Source organism: Peromyscus eremicus, chromosome 10 (genome assembly GCF_949786415.1).
Source record: "Peromyscus eremicus chromosome 10, PerEre_H2_v1, whole genome shotgun sequence".
In the NCBI taxonomy this organism is placed as follows: Eukaryota; Metazoa; Chordata; class Mammalia; order Rodentia; family Cricetidae; genus Peromyscus; species Peromyscus eremicus.
The window spans coordinates 47,816,625-47,834,686 of record NC_081426.1 but is presented as its reverse complement, the minus strand read 5'-3'; the positions used below and the strand labels follow the sequence as shown (position 1 = coordinate 47,834,686).

The window sequence follows — 18,062 nt, the reverse complement described above, 5'->3', positions numbered from 1 at the left end:
CGGATTCCCTTGTTCTCCCCCCTCCCGCCCCCCTCACCTTCCCCCCAGCCCGCCCCCCATTCCCATCTTCTCCAGGGCAAAGCCTTCCCCGCGGACTGAGATCAACCTGGTAGACTCAGTCCAGGCAGGTCCAGTCCCCTCCTCCCAGGCCGAGCCAAGCGACCCTGCATAGGCCCCAGGTTTCAAACAGCCAACTCATGCAATGAGCACAGGACCAGGTCCCACTGCCTGGATGCCTCCCAAACAGATCAGGCCAATCAACTGTCTCACCCACTCAGAGGGCCTGATCCAGTTGGTGACCCCTCAGCCATTGGTTCATATTTCATGTGTTTCCGTTCGTTTGGCTATTTGTCCCTGTGCTTTATCCAACCTTGGTCTCAACAATTCTCGCTCATATAAACACTCCTCATTCTCGCTAATTGGACTCCCAGAGATCCACCCGGGGCCTAGTCATGAATCTCTGCATCCAGATCCCTCAGTAGTTGGATGAGGTTTCTAGCTCGACAATTAGGGTGTTTGGCCATCCCATCACCAGAGTAGGTCAGTTCGGGCTGTCTCTCGACCATTGCCAGCAGTCTGTTGTGGGGGTATCTTTGTAGATTTCTGTGGGCCTCTCTAGCACTTTGCTTAATTAACGCGAGGGAACAGGGTCCCAGGATCCACTCCCTCCAGGCCCTCTGCATGTGGGTGACAGTTTGTAGCTTGGTCTGTTTGTGGGGCCTCTAGCAGTGGAACCAGGATCTGTCCCTGGCACATGAGCTGGCTTTTTGGAACCTACTCCCTATGATAGGATACCTCCCTCAGTCTAATGCACGGAAGGGAGGAGCTTGGGCCTGCCTCAACTTGATATGACATGCCTTGTTGACTCCCATGGGAGGCCTTACCCTTTCTGAGGAGTGGATAGGGGCTGAGGGGGGGAGGCTGCGGGAGGAGTGGGAGGAGAGGAGAGAGGAAAAACTGTGGTTGGTGTGTGAAATAAATAAATAAATAATAAAAGAATACTTGCTTGGCTATAACTGAGGAGAATTAAGAATTGGCAAGATGAGGCCGGGCGGTGGTGGCGCACGCCTTGAATCCCAGCACTCGGGAGGCAGAGCCAGGCGGATCTCTGTGAGTTCGAGGCCAGCCTGGACTACCAAGTGAGCTCCAGGAAAGGCGCAAAGCTACACAGAGAAACCCTGTCTCAAAAAAAAAAAAAAAAAAAAGAATTGGCAAGATGAAGTATGGGCTTGGTGCCAATGTAAAAACAAGGTGGCTCTTCAGCAGCCTGATAACCTCAACAATGACTCTGATAATTTTGACAATGGAAGTCAAACACTAGGCTCATTCTGACATTAGAAATCGTACAATACGGATATAGCTCTAATCTCATAATTCTAAATATCATAAATGGTGCCATGGACCTGATAGCACTGCAGGTATAATAATCATGTAATCACAATATCAAAACCATAACCAATCAGCCTGATGCCATAACTGATATCATAGGCCTTATCCTATTACATCTGATGTCAAAACTGATATATGATAAGCCACACTCTGAGGATGAATTGCCCTAGAATCTCAGTCCCTGGTAATATCACCAAGTAGGTCTACCTGACGTGGACTCTGCGCATTAAACATCAATGGTTGACTTTCTGTTGTTTTAACACTCAGGCGAAACTCCTACCTAATCCAGACATTTCTAAAACAAATTTAAAATAAAACAAAAAATCAAATTTCCATCTTAAGTTTGATTCTAGTTTCTTTGTTTGAAAGTACAAGAATTGTTATACATTCAGTTCCCAAAATTATGTTCAACGTGTTATATACGTATTTTTTCATTCATGCATGCATTTGTTCTTCAGAAAACATTAATTTTGTACCTGATGGCTGCCAAGTACTACATTTGACTCAAGGGACGTTAGACAAACAGTGTAGAGTCATTTCTCTGAAAAGTGCAGATTTAGCAGGAGAGACAAAGCAGAGAGACAGAGTCTTCAATGCGGAGTGTCAAGAACTGTGATAAATGTCTGAACAAAGGGGCTGTGGGGATGAGTTATTTCTCTGCTTGCTAGAGGCAAGCGTGCAAATAGCAGCATGTTCTGCAAGGAAAAGGCGCTGCATGTCCTCACTCAGCTGTGAGAGGCCTCCCAGTCATCAGCTGCATGTTACAGCTGCCCCTTCTGATAGCAAAGGTACCCCCAGAGCAATCCTGTCAGTACAGAGTGAATGAAATCAAGGCTGGAGGCGGCAGTGCAGTACGGAGAAACCTTCGGCCGTATACACTCCTCTCCCTCTCGTCTGAAAGACCATTAGAAGAACTGTGTGCACGCATCCTTGAAAAGAATCTTTCTCATCTCCTTTCCTTTATCTTGTTCCAGTGCGTCACTGTCATTCAAGCTTTTTGGTTTTGTCCCATGAAGACGGCCCCGCGAAGTTTACCTAAGATGGAATCTTGTCTTCTAGTTGTGTTTAATGTTTTCAAAATTGCACTGAGTTTGTGTGTAAATGATAGTGCAGCTATTCCTTGAGATGGAAGAAGGTTTTTTTTCTGATTTATTTTCTCTAATCTACTAGAATTATTCTCTCAGAAAAAAAAAGTTATTTGTTATCGGAACCAGGAGGGATAGTGAAACTTAGGGAAGAGCCTCTGAGAAGAGGCTTGCCCAGGATAGAGTAAGAGAGAAGGAGCTAGGGTGGTATTCCAGCCAGGCACTCTTCTTAAGTAGGTCCACACACCCTGACAGGCAGGAGACAAGTCAGTGAGAGTGCTGGCCATGGATCTCGCTGTTCTTGTTACTCACAAGAGGCTCACTAACTCCAAGGAGGTGACTGACCACCCAAGCTTTTAATGATAAGAAGGTAATGACTTCCTTTATCTCGTAAGATACAGGCCCACTTGAAAAGTCACCGAAGTCTTGGAAAGTCCAAAATGTCTTAACTGAGAAAAACAAGTTATACATTTTCCACATGTAATGTACAGAGAAAACATCCTTATTCCAAGAAGGAAAGTTTGACCTTAGAATCTGGGTAGAAGAGTGTGGCTTAATGTGTTTGTATGTCAAGATCACAAAGGGTCAAGTTGTGAACATTACTTTTAATTGTCAATTTGATATAATGTGAAATTGCCTGGGAAGAGGGTCTCAGTGAGGGACTGTCTAGATCACACTGGCCTGTGGACATTTGGGGGTGGGGAGACTATCTAGATTGTCTTAATATGAAAGACCCAGCCTGAAAGTAGCCTCGCTGTGCCTTGGTGTGGAGCCCTGGATGGTGTAAGTATAAAGGGAGCTGAGCAGTATGTACCCAGGCATTCTTTCTCTCTGCTCTTAACTATAGATGTGACATGAGCGTTTCCAGTCCCTGCCACCTTGAATTCCCTGCTCTGATGGACCACAACCTGGAAGTGGGAGATCAAAAGCCCTTTCTACCCTGAAAGAAAGAAAGAAAGAAAGAAAGAAAGAAAGAAAGAAAGAAAGAAAGAAAGAAAGAAAGAAGGAAGGAAGGAAGGAGCTAATGATCAGAGTAGGAAAGGCCTGTGATCTGTCCCCTTTGTGTGACAAAAAAAAAGACCAAGAACAGGCTTCCACACTTTTCTTTCCAGAACGTTCCCACTATGATATCTCCTAGACCAAGTGAGTATTGACTCCACTCCTAGCCTCAGTTTCCTCCTTTCCTTTATCCTAATTTCTCCACCTGTTGAATTCTTTCTCTCCCATCTAAGTCTCCTGACGTCATCCACATGGAGTTGATAGGAATCACTGGAAAAAAAAAAAAAGAACAAAAGCAAAAGACACGATGCCAGAGACAGACATGAAAGCAGAATAGGCAATAACTGGAGGAATGATAAGCTCTCTAACACTCTGCTGGGACATCTGGGGGCCACCTAGCCCTCTCACTAGCCAGGCTATTGATAGTAACAATCTAACTAACTTAGTGTAAAGAGGTGTGTACAACCAGCAGGTTGGGGAGCTTGTGGATACCTAGGCAGCTTACATTAACAATACTTACACATGAGACCTGTTGGCAAGGCTGACATTCTGGGTAGAGTATGAAAAGTTGCAAAGGAGTATTTGTGCCAAGTCTTAAAAAAAAATCCAGATAGGTGAAAGATCATGTTTTTAAACATTTAGAACTAACAATGTAAAACATTCAAATTAGTGAAGTTCCATAAAAATGAGAAGCACGAGGAAAGTCCAAAGCAGAGGAGGAGGTATACAAGATCCACCTCCCAGATGAGGGAAGGTTGAAGGCATCGTTTCAGAAATGGAGTGCATGGCAGCTGCCTATGAAGGTCAGGGACAAAACAGCAGGAAAAGATACTTGATTGCACAAAGCCAGTAAACACGACTAGTAGGAGAGGAAAACATGGCAGCCAAGATGTATACCCACACCCATTTTTCCCACCCAACCTCAAATGCACTTCTTTAAATCCAGAGTCTATTTTCTGTTGCCAGGATGTGCCTGTCCCTAGGGCCACCCACTGGAGCATGGGTGGCATTGCTGGAAAGAACTGAATCCCCTTCCCCCAGAAACCATCAATTGATAACAGTCCCTCAGCTAGCGGTGGGACTTCCTGAGCGTCTCCCCGATCCAGGCTGGAATTTTGGCTGACTTGATCTTATGTAAATATTGTACAAGGCACTGAGAACACGTGTGCAAGAGCTCCATTGTACCCAGAAAACACTGTTTTTGCTACAGTCTTCCACCACCTCTGGCTCTTCCAATCTTTCTGGTCCCTCTTCTGCACAGATGACTGAGCCTTGGGGACAGGGAGGGAGGCAGGAGGGAGAGAGAGAGGGAGAGTTATAAATGTCCTATTTAAATTGGAGTGCTGAACGCATATTCCTAGCACATTGACCAGCTGTAGGTTTCTGTATTCATTGCTCTCTATTGCAAAGAGAAACTTCTCTGAGGATTGAGAGCTGCTCAATCTGCAAATACAAAGATAAACATTTACAGGGCAGTTATAAAATTTGCAGATAGATGTTCCTTGCCATCCCCTCGGATATGCCCATCAGAGGCCCAAAACAATGAGTTCTTCCAGTCATGTTTGGAGCCTCCAAAACTTGGAAACAAAACAAAAGAAACATTTTCTCTTTATACGTTAGTTGTTTTAGGTATTTCATTAGAGTGATGTAAAACTGACTTGTCCATTTCTTTCTTACACTCTTATGGGAGCGTCTCCTTTCTCCTTTACAACTCCCCTTTTCATAAATCACTTACAGAGAACATTTAGTTACTCACTTCTACAATTAAAAAGAAAACAATGAACAACAACAGCAAAAGTAAAAACAATTTTCTGATGGAATTCCAGTGAATTCCTCCACTATCATCTTGATCCTCAAAAGAATTTCTTCAGTGAGCTATGAAGGGAAAGGGCATGTCACCCTTTCTCCAGCCAGTCACCTATGACCTCTAACATCATAGTTGGCTCCTCACCTGTCAGGGCACAACTTAAAAGAAACACATTCAAACAGCATGTTTCTGACAATGGCCACTTTATCTAAAATAAGGACACACCACACACACATGCATGCATATGTACATACAGACATATATGTGCACACATATACATACAAACATACATTCACATACATATACATACAAGAACATGTAGTGGGTAGCCATTTCAACTTAGACTTGGAAGTGCCAGCCCCATTGAGGCTTCGGTAACTGTCCTGCCTACAAGGCAGAACCGAGAGGGGACCCCTGAAGACCCGAGGTCTGGATGGGCGAGTTCTCTTGGTTCCTGGGTCCTGGACACTGGAGGTAGACCGAGCAGAGTTCTCCAGAGAATACCACTGGACTGAGCTTCAACTTTCCCAGACCCTGTTACCTATCCCTTCACTTGTAAGTTACCCCACAAAATAAATATCCCTTTTAACTACATGGAGTTGCCTTAATATTTAAACCAATACGCACACATGTGCACATGTATATACACATACAAACATATATACATTCACACACATATGCATATGTACACATACTCATGCATATGCATAAACTTAGAGAGGCATGCATATACATGTATACCGAGACAGAGAACATGCACATCACAAATTCATATTCACACATACATACATATGCATACACATACATATACACACATATATGCATACAGAAATACACACACAAATACAGACATATATACATGTACACACATGCATACACATAGACACATATGCACACATACACAACATATGCATACACTCACACACACATACATACACCATTGAGTAATAACTCTCAAATTTTCAGCAACAATAGTAATTGATAAGAGAGGGGGTGGAGGACACCAGGAAAACAAGGCCCTCTGAATCAACTGAGAAAGGTTCATATGAACTCATAGAGACTGAAGCTGCAAGCACAGAGCCTATACGGGTCTGCACCAGGTCCTCTGTGTACATATTATAGCTTTCAGTTTAGTACTTTTATGAGACTACTGAGTGTGTAAACAAATGAGTCTCTGATTCTTGTTCCTGCTCTTGGGGCTCTTTTCCTTCTGATGGATTGCCATATCTAGCCTTGATGGGATGGTTTCATTTTATCTTATATTTTATTCTGTCATGTTTAAAATAAGTAAGAAAATCAATAAATCCACACTAAAAGGCAAAAAACAAAGAAAGAAAGAAAGAAAGAAAGAAAGAAAGAAAGAAAGAAAGAAAGAAAGAAAGAAAAAAGGTCTGTCACTCTCTGCAAAATGTACAGGGTCTCTGTCTTTGTCCCCTCTGCTGCAGAAGGAAGCTTTACTCCAAGGATGGTGGAATAAGACCCTGATCTCTAAGTACAGTAGAATGCTGCTAGGAATCATTTTATTGCTTTATGAGATTTCTGAGTGATGAGCATGTGTGTCTCTGCATGTGTATGGGATTCTTGTGCTTTTTCTTTGTCATTTTCTTGTTTATTTTGTCCTATTCTGGTTTATTTGTTTTTAATTTTCTTATTTTATTATATTATTACATTTTTAGATGCCTGTTTGTATTCTAATGAGAAAGGAAAAAAGGTGTGGATTTGGGTGGGTGGGGAAGTGGGGAGTATAAGGAAGGAGTTGGGGGAGTGGAAACCATTATCAGGATATACTACATTAAAAAAATATTTTCAATAAACAAAACAATAATAATTGGTGATTAATGAATCATTCACTTGTTTATACTGGCTCCCATAGACGAGCAGGTATACAGAATCTGGGATCATATTTGCTCATTCACCCATAAAATTTTAGAAATGGAAATCCAGAATCCAGGGAGAGTATGTATTTTTGAGGATCTAGAAAACAACAGAATTGATTCACACACTGGCCAACTCGTAGGGCCACTCAGCATCCAACCTGCCACACAACCCCGTGCCTGTATTAACAAACATTTAAAACTTCACAAAACTAATGGAAGAAGATAGAAAAATCCATAATTGTGGCTACATATTTTAATATTATGTAGAGAGAAAAACAAGATAATATGGTCAGTAAATGCTAAGAAATTGGCTTTTATAGTAGCAAACACTGAAAGGCGACTTGCAGGAAAAGCAATCGATCCAAGCTCCTTGGGTGAGTCATTTCTCACGGCAACAGCTTAGGGTAAAGCCAAGCTCTGTGCAGAAATCCCAGAACTCCAGTGACGTCGACAAAGGGCATCTCTTTCTCATTCCTGCATCACACATAATGGCGTTCTTGACTGATCAGCAACAATCTTGTGTGGCAACTTAGCCACACATCCATGTTGACACAGGAGAAGGAAGAGAGCCGGAAGAACTACACATCACGTGGCATGTCTTGAAGGGGGCATTCTGCTTTGCAAGCCAGGACACACCTCAGAAGAATATGGAGAGCAGGTGTGCAGACTCCCTGGTTCGAGACATTTGATTTCAGCAGGACTGAGACAGCACTGGGGAATCTGTATTTCCCACAGTCTCCCAGGTGACATCATCCTGCTGGGCATGGGCCACATGGCAGTGGCACTATGTGCGTCACTCCTCTGGGACACTTCTGGCTAGCACTCAATGACATAACCACATTCAATTAGAAGTGTCTGGCAAACACAGGCTAAGTGAATGCTAAGAAAGGGGGAAATGGTTTCGATGGGTAGCTGCAGCCTCTCCCACATGCTTTACTTTTTAATCACTAATTTGTCCAGGCAGCCAAGGAGCCAGAAAAATCAAGAGGGAAATTTATAAATTACTGTTCCCTCATCTAGTCAATCTTCCACCTTCAGTAAGAGTTGCCACTCAAGGAGTCAGCCAGCTAAGAAAAGATCGATAGCTGTATTTTGAAACTCTGTCGCTATATCAGAAAAAAAAAAAGAAAGGAAAGAAAGAAAAGAACTGAGGGTAATAAAGGAAATTAAAGGCCGAAAAACACACAGGAATTTGCATATGCACACAGGAATTTGGATGTATAGGATGCACTGTACTAGCCGAGGGGATGACACGGTGTTTCAGGAGGTAGCCAAACCTATTCTTGCAAATGGAAAGACTAATGGCTCCTTAACGTCTGTCTGATGGTGTATTGGTGCTCTCAACACACTCATCTCCAGACCACATTTAATGCACACAACTCCCCAGCCTTAAGGTTTTACTTGTATTTTTAAAGATGCCCCTGAGAACCCTTACTCTGGCCCCATTTAGCCACTGGTCATGGGATAACAATGCTCTGTGATGGAAGTAATTGCTCCTAACAGTCACAGCCCTCTGGGGCTTCTTTCCTCCCCAGGAGTGTGTCTCCGGGACTGGAGGGACATAGAGAGGTCGATTAGTCTATTCTGTCCTTCAGGCTGGAATGTACTTAAGAGCTATCCCAAAGAAACAGAAACGAAACTCTAGCCAGTAACCTTTTATAATTTCCCTCTACTCTCCCCAGTAAAGGATTCTGCCTTGGTTTAGCCCTCTTATTGCATTCATTTTGACCTCATTTTTCCCCCAAAGGAAAACAAACCACATTTGTCCAACATTATCCTAAGTTCACAAGCATTTCAGAAACATAGACATGGAACACATAAATTAACTTAGCAAACACAACACTCTGTGAATACTTAGCACTGAGGTCATAGAGAACACATAGGAAATTCTATTGGTAGAAAAATAGGACACTGGTAGTGATAACAGCAAGCCAGTACTTTAATATTTCTTGAAAAGAAATATAGTCGTAGTTCCCCTTAAGATGGGCCTAATAATAGTAGACACAGCAGGCAATAGTGAAATCATACCTTCTCCTAGCTTCTGCCGAAACTGGACTACCTGGAGATGCGGGTTGGGGGGTGTCCTTTGAACAACTGTCTATAAGTATGGTCCGAGTGCAGCATCATTCAGGATTCTTGAAGCACCAAGTTTGGAGAAGTGCTGAGTTAGGTGCTATAGCGAACACTAACAAAGGCAGGATTGGTTTCTGCCCCTTTGGGAACTCAGAGAAGTGGTCCACTGGGGAATGTCTATGTATATCAAGTCTTTTCCTTGATCTTGGTTGTGCTAAGTGCTGTCCTGAGAACGGCAGAGCTGCGTCTAAGATCGCTGAGGAAGGACCAGGACTACTTAGCAATGTCTGCTTGGAACAAGGAAGATGGGGTTGGAGCATATCGCCCAGATGTTCTCTGCCCCAGTCTAGTATTTCCACTGAACAAACATAAGGACCCAAGAAGGGGCCACAGAGGCCTGAAGTATGCATGGCTCAGGCTTTAGAGAGAGGCCTTTGTGACATTAAGAGGAAAAAACAGACATTTTTGCTATTTTCCTTACCTCCCCCCACCAAAAAGAATACCTCAACTGAGTAGAATCTGGTCGTTTCCCATGTATATTTCAGGTGCCAATTCCAGAAAATATAGACGCACACACAGCTGGAATCACAGAAACAAACATTCTCAGTATCCAACACAGGATTGGTTTTTCTCATTTTGTAAGTTTTCTCGATTTGACTTCATTCCCACAGAAGATGGTCTTGCAGCTCGGCCTTGAGAAGTGTGACCTGAGAATGGGCACATACGTCTTTCCAGAGACCACCTGACACTTCATAAGGAGCTTTATGAAACCAGAGAGAGGAAGGAGGGAAGTAGAGAAACAGAGAGGAAAGGAGGGAGAAAGGGAGACAGGAGGGAGAGGGAACACAGAGTCTGTGTCCTGAGCACACAAGTAAATGTCAACTAAGAAGCTGAGCCCTAGCCACTCATCCTCAGGTACCTGCTCCCACTTCATGCCGCACCCTGGGAGGTAGCACAATGACAGTCCCTACCTCCCAACCCTTGTGTTTCTGTTCGTAGGCACACACTTAATTCCAGCTGTGATGTGGGCCTTACTGAGTTCTGATAGGGGATCCTACTTTGGTCCTTACCCAATGTCACTAAATTGTGTAAAGTCCAGTTTTATGGGGCTGTTACTCCTACCTACACACAAACACATACAAAGAAGTTTTCTCACAAAAGTCTATCCTCTACTGCTGTATTATCTTTTGATTCATTCACTGTGACTTGGTAAGGGAAGCTTGGATTTTGAGAGGCCCAGGTTGATGAAGAAAAATCACAATCAATTAGCAATGTCTGCCATGGATGTAGGAGTCCACTCTCATTATTCACAGATGTATTAAATGACTCTAGTTTTAATTGCATAATAGGTAGAATGCCAATTTAGGGCTAGTGAAGATGGAAGAGGCCATTCTTTGTTGGTTGACTAGGCCAAGAAGCATTTATTTAACATGAGAAAGCAACATGGAGTAGAAGACAGCCAATGTCATAGACCAACAGTGATCCTACCTTTCTAACTGACTGCAAATCCTTCCCATCATGTCTATTCTAACAAAGGTGCATTCTCTTTAAGAAAACTAGAGCCATTCATGAGAATTATGCACAGCCCTGTTGTGTAGATACGCTAGAAATCCTGGCTGTGAGTACTGTCTTCAACATAATCAGGCCCAAGCCACTGATAACAACAGTTGCATGTTGTGGGTTGCAAAGTCACATGGAATAAACCAGTTTCTTCCTAAATTACTATCCACAGCTAAACCTCATCATAATTTTATAAGTTGAAAAAGAGGTGAGAAATTTCACTCAGTCCAAAATTTTAAACATCAGCACTCTTACAATGAATATAAAATAAACAAGGATGCGTTGATACTCTAGGCTTCTGCTCCTAACTTTGGCTCCCACAAAGTAGGAAATAGGAGGGAATGATGGCCTTACTATGATTTTATGCCTGAGGCAATGATATCAAAAAGACCATTAAAAAATGAGGTGAAAACAGCAGTCTTCAGAAAAATACAAAAATTTAACTTCTGTGTTGTTAAGATTCTCAGGTAACTGTGCAAAGTATGGGAAATATTTTCAGTTCCTCTGGCAGATCCAATGCCTCATTGATAGTCATGAGGATTCCTCTAAGAACTTTAATGTTTTGTGATATTAGAAAGTTTTCCCATCTAACCCACGTAGTAGAAGATGCACTGTGCACAAGGCGATGGCAGATCAGATACAAGGTCAAGGGCGTTTGCCTGTCTATGGAGGCCATGTAATTAGTAAGTGAGTTTCTGGGATGGCACTGTTCAGAGACTTTAGAAATAAGGCAAGTGCGGTGGTTTAGAAGAAAATAGATCCAAAGGGAGTGGCACTATTAGGAGATGTGGCTTCAGTTAGAGTAGGTGTGGCCTTGTTGGAGGAAGTGTGTCACTGTGGAGGCGGGCTTTGAGGTCTCATGTATGCTCAAGCTACTCCCAGTGAGACAGTCTACTTCCTGTTGCCTGCAAGATGTAGGATTCTCCAGCACCATCTATACCCTCAACTGCCATGCTCCCCACCGTGATGATGATGGACTAAACCTCTGACACAGTAAGCCATCACCACAATTAAATGTTTCCTTCATAAGAGTGGTCATGGTGTTGCTTCACAGCAATAGAAACCCTAACTAAGACGGCAAGTAAGATTGGAGTCAAGACTTTAAGACCAACAAAAAGGAACCAGAAAAGGTTTAGGCAAAGTTCAATAGAAGAACTCATTAATAAATCTCTCTCATTCGGATTCCAGGTTGAACAAATGATGTTTTTATTGTGATTATGATTTCTGGGTGCTCTGTAGCAGGTTGAAGTGTGTCCCTCAAAAGATATCTCTAGTTCTTAGCATTGGTACGGCAGATGTGACCTTCTTTAGCAATAGTCTTTGCAAATGCAGTTTGTTAAAGATCTCCTGATGACATTCTCCCCGGTTCTTGGTTGCCCTGATTCTAACGTCTGGAATCCTAACAACAGAAAGGAGAGGAAGACTTGAGATCCAGAGACATGAACAACAAAGTGGTGTGAAGATAAAAAGCTTGGAGTTACACTGCCATAAGCGGAACCAACGTTAGGAGCCACTGGAAACTGCAGGAGACAGGAAGGATCCCTAAGTCTGCAGAGGGAATGTGGTCCTGCTAACACCTTGGATTTTCACTCATGGCCTCCAGAGAAGGCCACTATAAGAGAAGAAATGACTATTGTCTTAAGGCTCTATGTGGGAAGTTTTTGTAATTATTCTAGAATAGCATATGATCTGATTTAAGGGAACTATTATGTTATCTTAAGTACTTCAGTGGCTCAATCTTAAACAGCTTACATGGTACACCTTTAAATTAGCTTTCCACTCCTATACAGAAATCTCCTGATTTAATATGCCTAGCAGGATAGATGACATTATACCGCAGTGATCACATGAAATTAAGTGTCTTGGCATGATACCTGTCAGTTGAGGGTTAGCACCACAAAGTCCCAAGACCAGGAAATCTGGCATGCCACAGATGTGCCAATGATGCCACAGAGTACTCATCTACAGCTGCAAAGAAACTATAATACATAGATGTTCACCCCCAACTCCTCCATTCCTTAACCCAGAAATCTACAACTTCTGCCCAGAGCCCCTCAGCAAATACTACTCACACAGCCCCACCTCATGGTGGGAGCAAAAGGACATTTTGTGAGCATTATTGTGACTATTGGACTTGTGAATCCACAGTTTAAAGAAAACTACCCTTCTCTTAATAGACTTAGAAAGGGAAGAGTACTGAGTTTATACACATAAAGGTAGACATGGAAGTGAGACCAACTCCTTTTACATCTCTTAAGGATTCACCACAAGGCCTCTTCTGAGTCACGTGTCATTATTTTAATACAACATATAGAAAAAATACTCTTTAATATTTTTAATTTCTATGCTACAAAAATATTGGAAAAGTTACTCAAGATACATCCCAAGTCTAATACTATACCGACCGTGTTTGTCACATATCCCAGCACAGCTTCTGGCATCATGGGACAAATGTGTCCCACTCCTGCTTGCCTCCCTGCTCCTGCTTCCACATACTAAACATTTTTGATCATCTGACATTCTCGGGAAAGAATGTATTCTAGAACATGAGAATTCTTGTCAATAGCAGAACCAAGATCATGAAAGGAAATTTTATCACTGTGTATGTGTGTATGTGTTACATGTGTGTATATACATGTATGTGCAGATGGGTGAATGTGTGGACATGAATATGTGTGTGTGTGTGTGTGTGTGTGTACAAGTATGTGTGATTATGTTCAGGTGCTTTACATGGATCCTAGGGTGTCTGAATTCAGGTTCTTATACCTGGACAACAAGTATTTTACCCATGATCCATCTCTGCAGTCCTGTAAGGAAAATTTTTTATGCCAAGCCTTTACCTCAAAGGCTTCCTGAATCCACTGCTGACCACTGTGGAGTCACAGAAGCAAGAAGAATTTTTGATGTTCTGGATAATGCAACCTCAAGGTTCCTCTTGATAAGACACTGTCATCCACTTAACACTGTGGCTTCAAAGTACCCTTCCCAAGCAAGTAGAGAAGACTTTCCTTGAGAGGGGCTCAACCAGGCGCATATGGGTCGTGTCTCTTCTCTCAGATAATCTCCAGTCACACATCCCCTTTCATCAAGGCTTAAGAGCCCAAATGCAATCCAAGTTTACTTCCCATCATTTCCAAACAACAAAATCTGGATCCCAATAATTACCACTGAGTATGATTTAGAGAGAGAAAAAAAAAGTAAACACTCTTCAAATTGTGATCTGCTGCAATTTCCAGCTGAGGTAAACAAGCTTTGCAAACACAAACGTTTGCAGAAAATTCTTCCTGTGCTGGGAGAAACTGTCTTAAATTGAGCCAGGTGGTTCTGGTGTGACTCCAGCACAGCACTCACTATTCCCTTAAGGGCACGCTCCCTTCCCGCTCCTTAACTGTTATTTTTGTCTACAAATTAATAGGCACCGTTAACCTGGAGTTGGGATTTAACCGGTGGATGGGGAATTGGGACCTGAGAGACTGCTGCATAAAGGAGAGAAGCCAGGTCCCTCCCTGGAGCACTGTCAGTGTCCTGAAATGATGCCTTAAGGTGAGAAAGAAATGCCTTACCTTGCAAGGGAATTAGCCTGAAGGAAGAGCAAAGGAGAGCTCATTTAACTCACAGTAAGCCATCCAAAAGTAGAGGAACTTATTAGAAGAAATGTCGTGTCCTGTCACCAACCTTGCGCTGTGCTACTGAAGGTAGGGGATCTGGTGGTCTTTCCTAACAATCTTCATTGACTGGAATTGTTGGACACTACCAAAACCAAGGTTCCAGCTACTGCTGCATAATGTGGGAACAAGCAGGTTCTCCCTAAAAGATCGCTTAAAGGGGTCACACTTACCTAACTAGTTGGTTGAAGGCAAGCCTGAGTGTTGTGTTTAGCGGCAGGTAACCTTATGGTTGGAGTTAAAAATATGAATGGTGATGCTAAAGGTTCTGAACAGTTCTAGGAGGCATCCTTAGTCCATGTTGACTTCATGAAGGTAAATGTGTATTATTGCATCTCCTCAGCAGATTCTGTTGAGGGCTCAATAGATTAAAATGAGCCATGCTATTCTACCAATAAGTGATTAACACTGCCATCCTCCTACAAAAACAATATACCAATGTGGTCAGTGAAATATTTTCTTCTTCGGACTCATTTGATGTTTTGATATTAATGTCACATCTAGCCTGGCTAAAGAGAACATTACATCTTCAGTCATTGTGATAGACCAGAGTAAACATTTCACGTAAAACCAGTGGGGACTGTGGAAAGAATTCAGTTGATAAAGTGCTTGCCACACAAGCCTGAGGACCCAAGTTCGGTGCCCACATTAGAAAGCTGGATGAAATGTCACATGATTGCAATCCCAACACTGGTGAGACAGAGACAGGAGTAGCCCTGGGGCTCCCTTGCCAGTCAATAAATCTATGAAAACAAAAAGTGATGGATGATGAGATAACTGTGCCTGCTAACATTTGAGCCTAAGTCTGGCCACGCTTAAAAGCCAAATCGTCTAGTCTACACTTTTTAGCTCCTGAGGTCAATAAGTTCTCTCTCTTTTTGTTCATTTCTTCAATTGAGTTTTGTCATCCTGTAGTGATATTATAAAGATTTACATACTTATGTGCCAATTTAATGATAATTTAAAACAAAAAAAAAAACAAAGCATAGACTCTTTGTACAAGAAATATATGTGCTAGTTAAAATAATACCCATGGTGCTACTTGGAAGAGGCACTAGTTATCATGAATTAAATAACCTGCCACCCTGATAAGTTTTCAGAAAATTAGAGCCTGACAAGTTATTATGGTTCTATGGAAAAAGGAAGTGAGGTTACCCAAGGTCCTGTTTTTAATTCTGGCTGCTAAGTACAAAAAAAGGACCCATTACGACACTGACAGGAGCCTTCTTGTAGCAGATTTTGAGCCCTTGAACCTCCACCCACCACCATCGTGTCTAGCTTTATTGTTGAGAGTGCCTGAAGCTTTGGATTCTGAATTGGAAGCTTTTCTGAGCCAAGGCCTGACATGGCAATCTCAGCTCCACCAAGTACAAAGACTGTCAGCGATGCTCTATAAATTACACAGAGCAGTGATGAGGGGAAAGGAGGTACAAAGGAACGGTGCTCCTCTGAGCCTTGCGATGATGATATTTCAAACTCAAACTAAAAAGTCGGGGAAACAATTTGTACCACAAACAATGGAAGATGGGGGAGCTGAGCTCTGTGTTCTAATATGTTATGACTAACCTAGAGAGAAAAGCAGAAACTTTAAGATCCAGAACATTCTCCTCCAAGGACATAATGCCTCGTACAGATTTCTGTAAACTATATAGAAATGAGTCTTTAGGTTAAAAATGCCAAGTTATCATGGAGCTGTTTCTTCCTTGTATGATCTATGTATCTCAAAAGTTGGTATATAAACCAGTATGTGAAAACTGTAAGCCATTTTGAAAAATATTGTTTTGATGCTGTATGTTAGGAAAAAAAATATCAAATTCAAAAAAGTAATTTTACAGACATGGAAAATGACACAGGAAAAATAGAGGCTCCTAAGATATGTTTTCAAGTAATAAACAAATATGAGGTGTACAGATAAATCAATTGACATTGCCATTCTATGACAGGTTTCCTGTTTTCTCCCCCATTCCTGTCACTAAACATGTAATTAAATGGCCCGTATGACAGATATCCAAAGGACAGGCATAAAGCTCCACATTAACATTTGGTCTTGATAACGCCTCAAAAAGCAAAAGGAAGCTTGGATGGTCAGATGGTTTTTGTTGGAAAGGAATCATCATGTACTTAGCATTCACCATTTTCATGTAAAATTCAGTGATTTCTAGTGTATTCACAAATTACTGAAGCTGAATCAGAAAGTCTATAAAAAAAAAAAGTCTAGCAATATTATTTCCTTCGTTTCCTGATTTCTGATGGAGGAATGGAAGGATATTGTTTTGAAAGCTTTCTCTGCTGTTCATATAAATGCTAAGCTATGAATTTCCTTGTAAGCATTGGACAAGTTGCCTCTCCTAAGTCTTGGAGTTTCTCTTGTGGTTTTCATTTATCTCAAAATACTTTCTAGTTTTCCTTGTGATTTTTTTCTTTGACCTATTAATTATTTAAGGGTGTGCTGTTTAATTTCCATGCATCTCTAAGCCTCAAAATTTCTACTTCTGTAAATGATTTCTATTTCCATTACATTGTGATTTATGATCAGGGAATGTACTTTCTATGGTTCCAATCCTTTTACATTCATGAGGCTTGTTTTACAGTCTATCACATAGTCTATTATGCAGACAGCTCCATGTATCCTTGACACAAATGTGTATTCTGCTATTGCTGAGCATAGTGTTCAATAAATGTGCATTGGATCTCTTTGATTTATACTGTTGCTCAAGTCTTCTATTTCCTTATTGATCTCAACTCTGGCTGTTCAGCCCATTATTGAAAGTAGGTTATGAATGCTTTAACTGTTACTATTAGGTTGTCTATTTCTCCCTTCAAGTCTGTCTGTTTGTTCTATGTGCTTTAGGGGGCTCTATTGTTAGGTGCATAGATGTTTATAATATTTATGAGTTTTAGATGGACTGTCTTATTAAAAATTTGGTTAGTAGTAGTAGTAGTAGTAGTAGTAGTAGTATTTGTGCGTGTGAGTGAGAGAGATAGAGAGAGCAACAGACAGTGGATATGTGCATGCCACAAGTAGGTACATGGTGGTCAGAAGACAACTTTCTGGAGTTGGATATCTCTTTTCTCTGTGGATTCCAGGATCAAACTCAAGTCATCTGACATGTTCAGCGAACACTGTTACTCTGTAAGCCTCCACAGTGGCCTCAGGTTGCCCTATCATTATATAATGCTGTTCTATATTCCTAGCAACAGTGTTTGACTTACATTCTATTCTATCTGATAAAACGTATTTCTAGCCTTCTTTTAAAGACTGTGTGCATGGTGTATGTTTTCAAACCTTTTACTTTCAATCTTTTTGTGTCTTTGAACATGAAGAGGGACAATATGCTTATGCCAACATTTGCTTCTTTTGATTTGGGGCTATGGAAAGGGTTTGAAACAGGGTTTCAGGTAGCCTAAACTGTTCTCAAACTGTCTTCGTTATTTAGGCTGGCCTCTAATGCCATTGTTCTGCCTCTACCTGCTAAGTGTCAGGATTACATACATGTGTCACAATTCCTGGCTCAGTATTTGCCTTTTACTTCAAGAGTGAGTATGATTCACTCGCATTTAGTGTAAGTACTAATAAGACCAGACTCATTTATGCTTTTTGATGAGA

The 18,062-nt window shown here is 41.7% G+C and overlaps 1 long non-coding RNA gene across 1 annotated transcript; it reads left to right on the top strand.

Moving 5' to 3' along the window:
- The first annotated feature begins 7,626 nt into the window (after positions 1–7,626).
- LOC131920643 (uncharacterized) lies at positions 7,627–12,437 on the top strand. Its single transcript, XR_009381739.1, has 2 exons — positions 7,627–7,815; positions 12,200–12,437. It is a non-coding gene; the product is annotated as an uncharacterized LOC131920643 (long non-coding RNA).
- Positions 12,438–18,062: the final 5,625 nt, after the last annotated feature.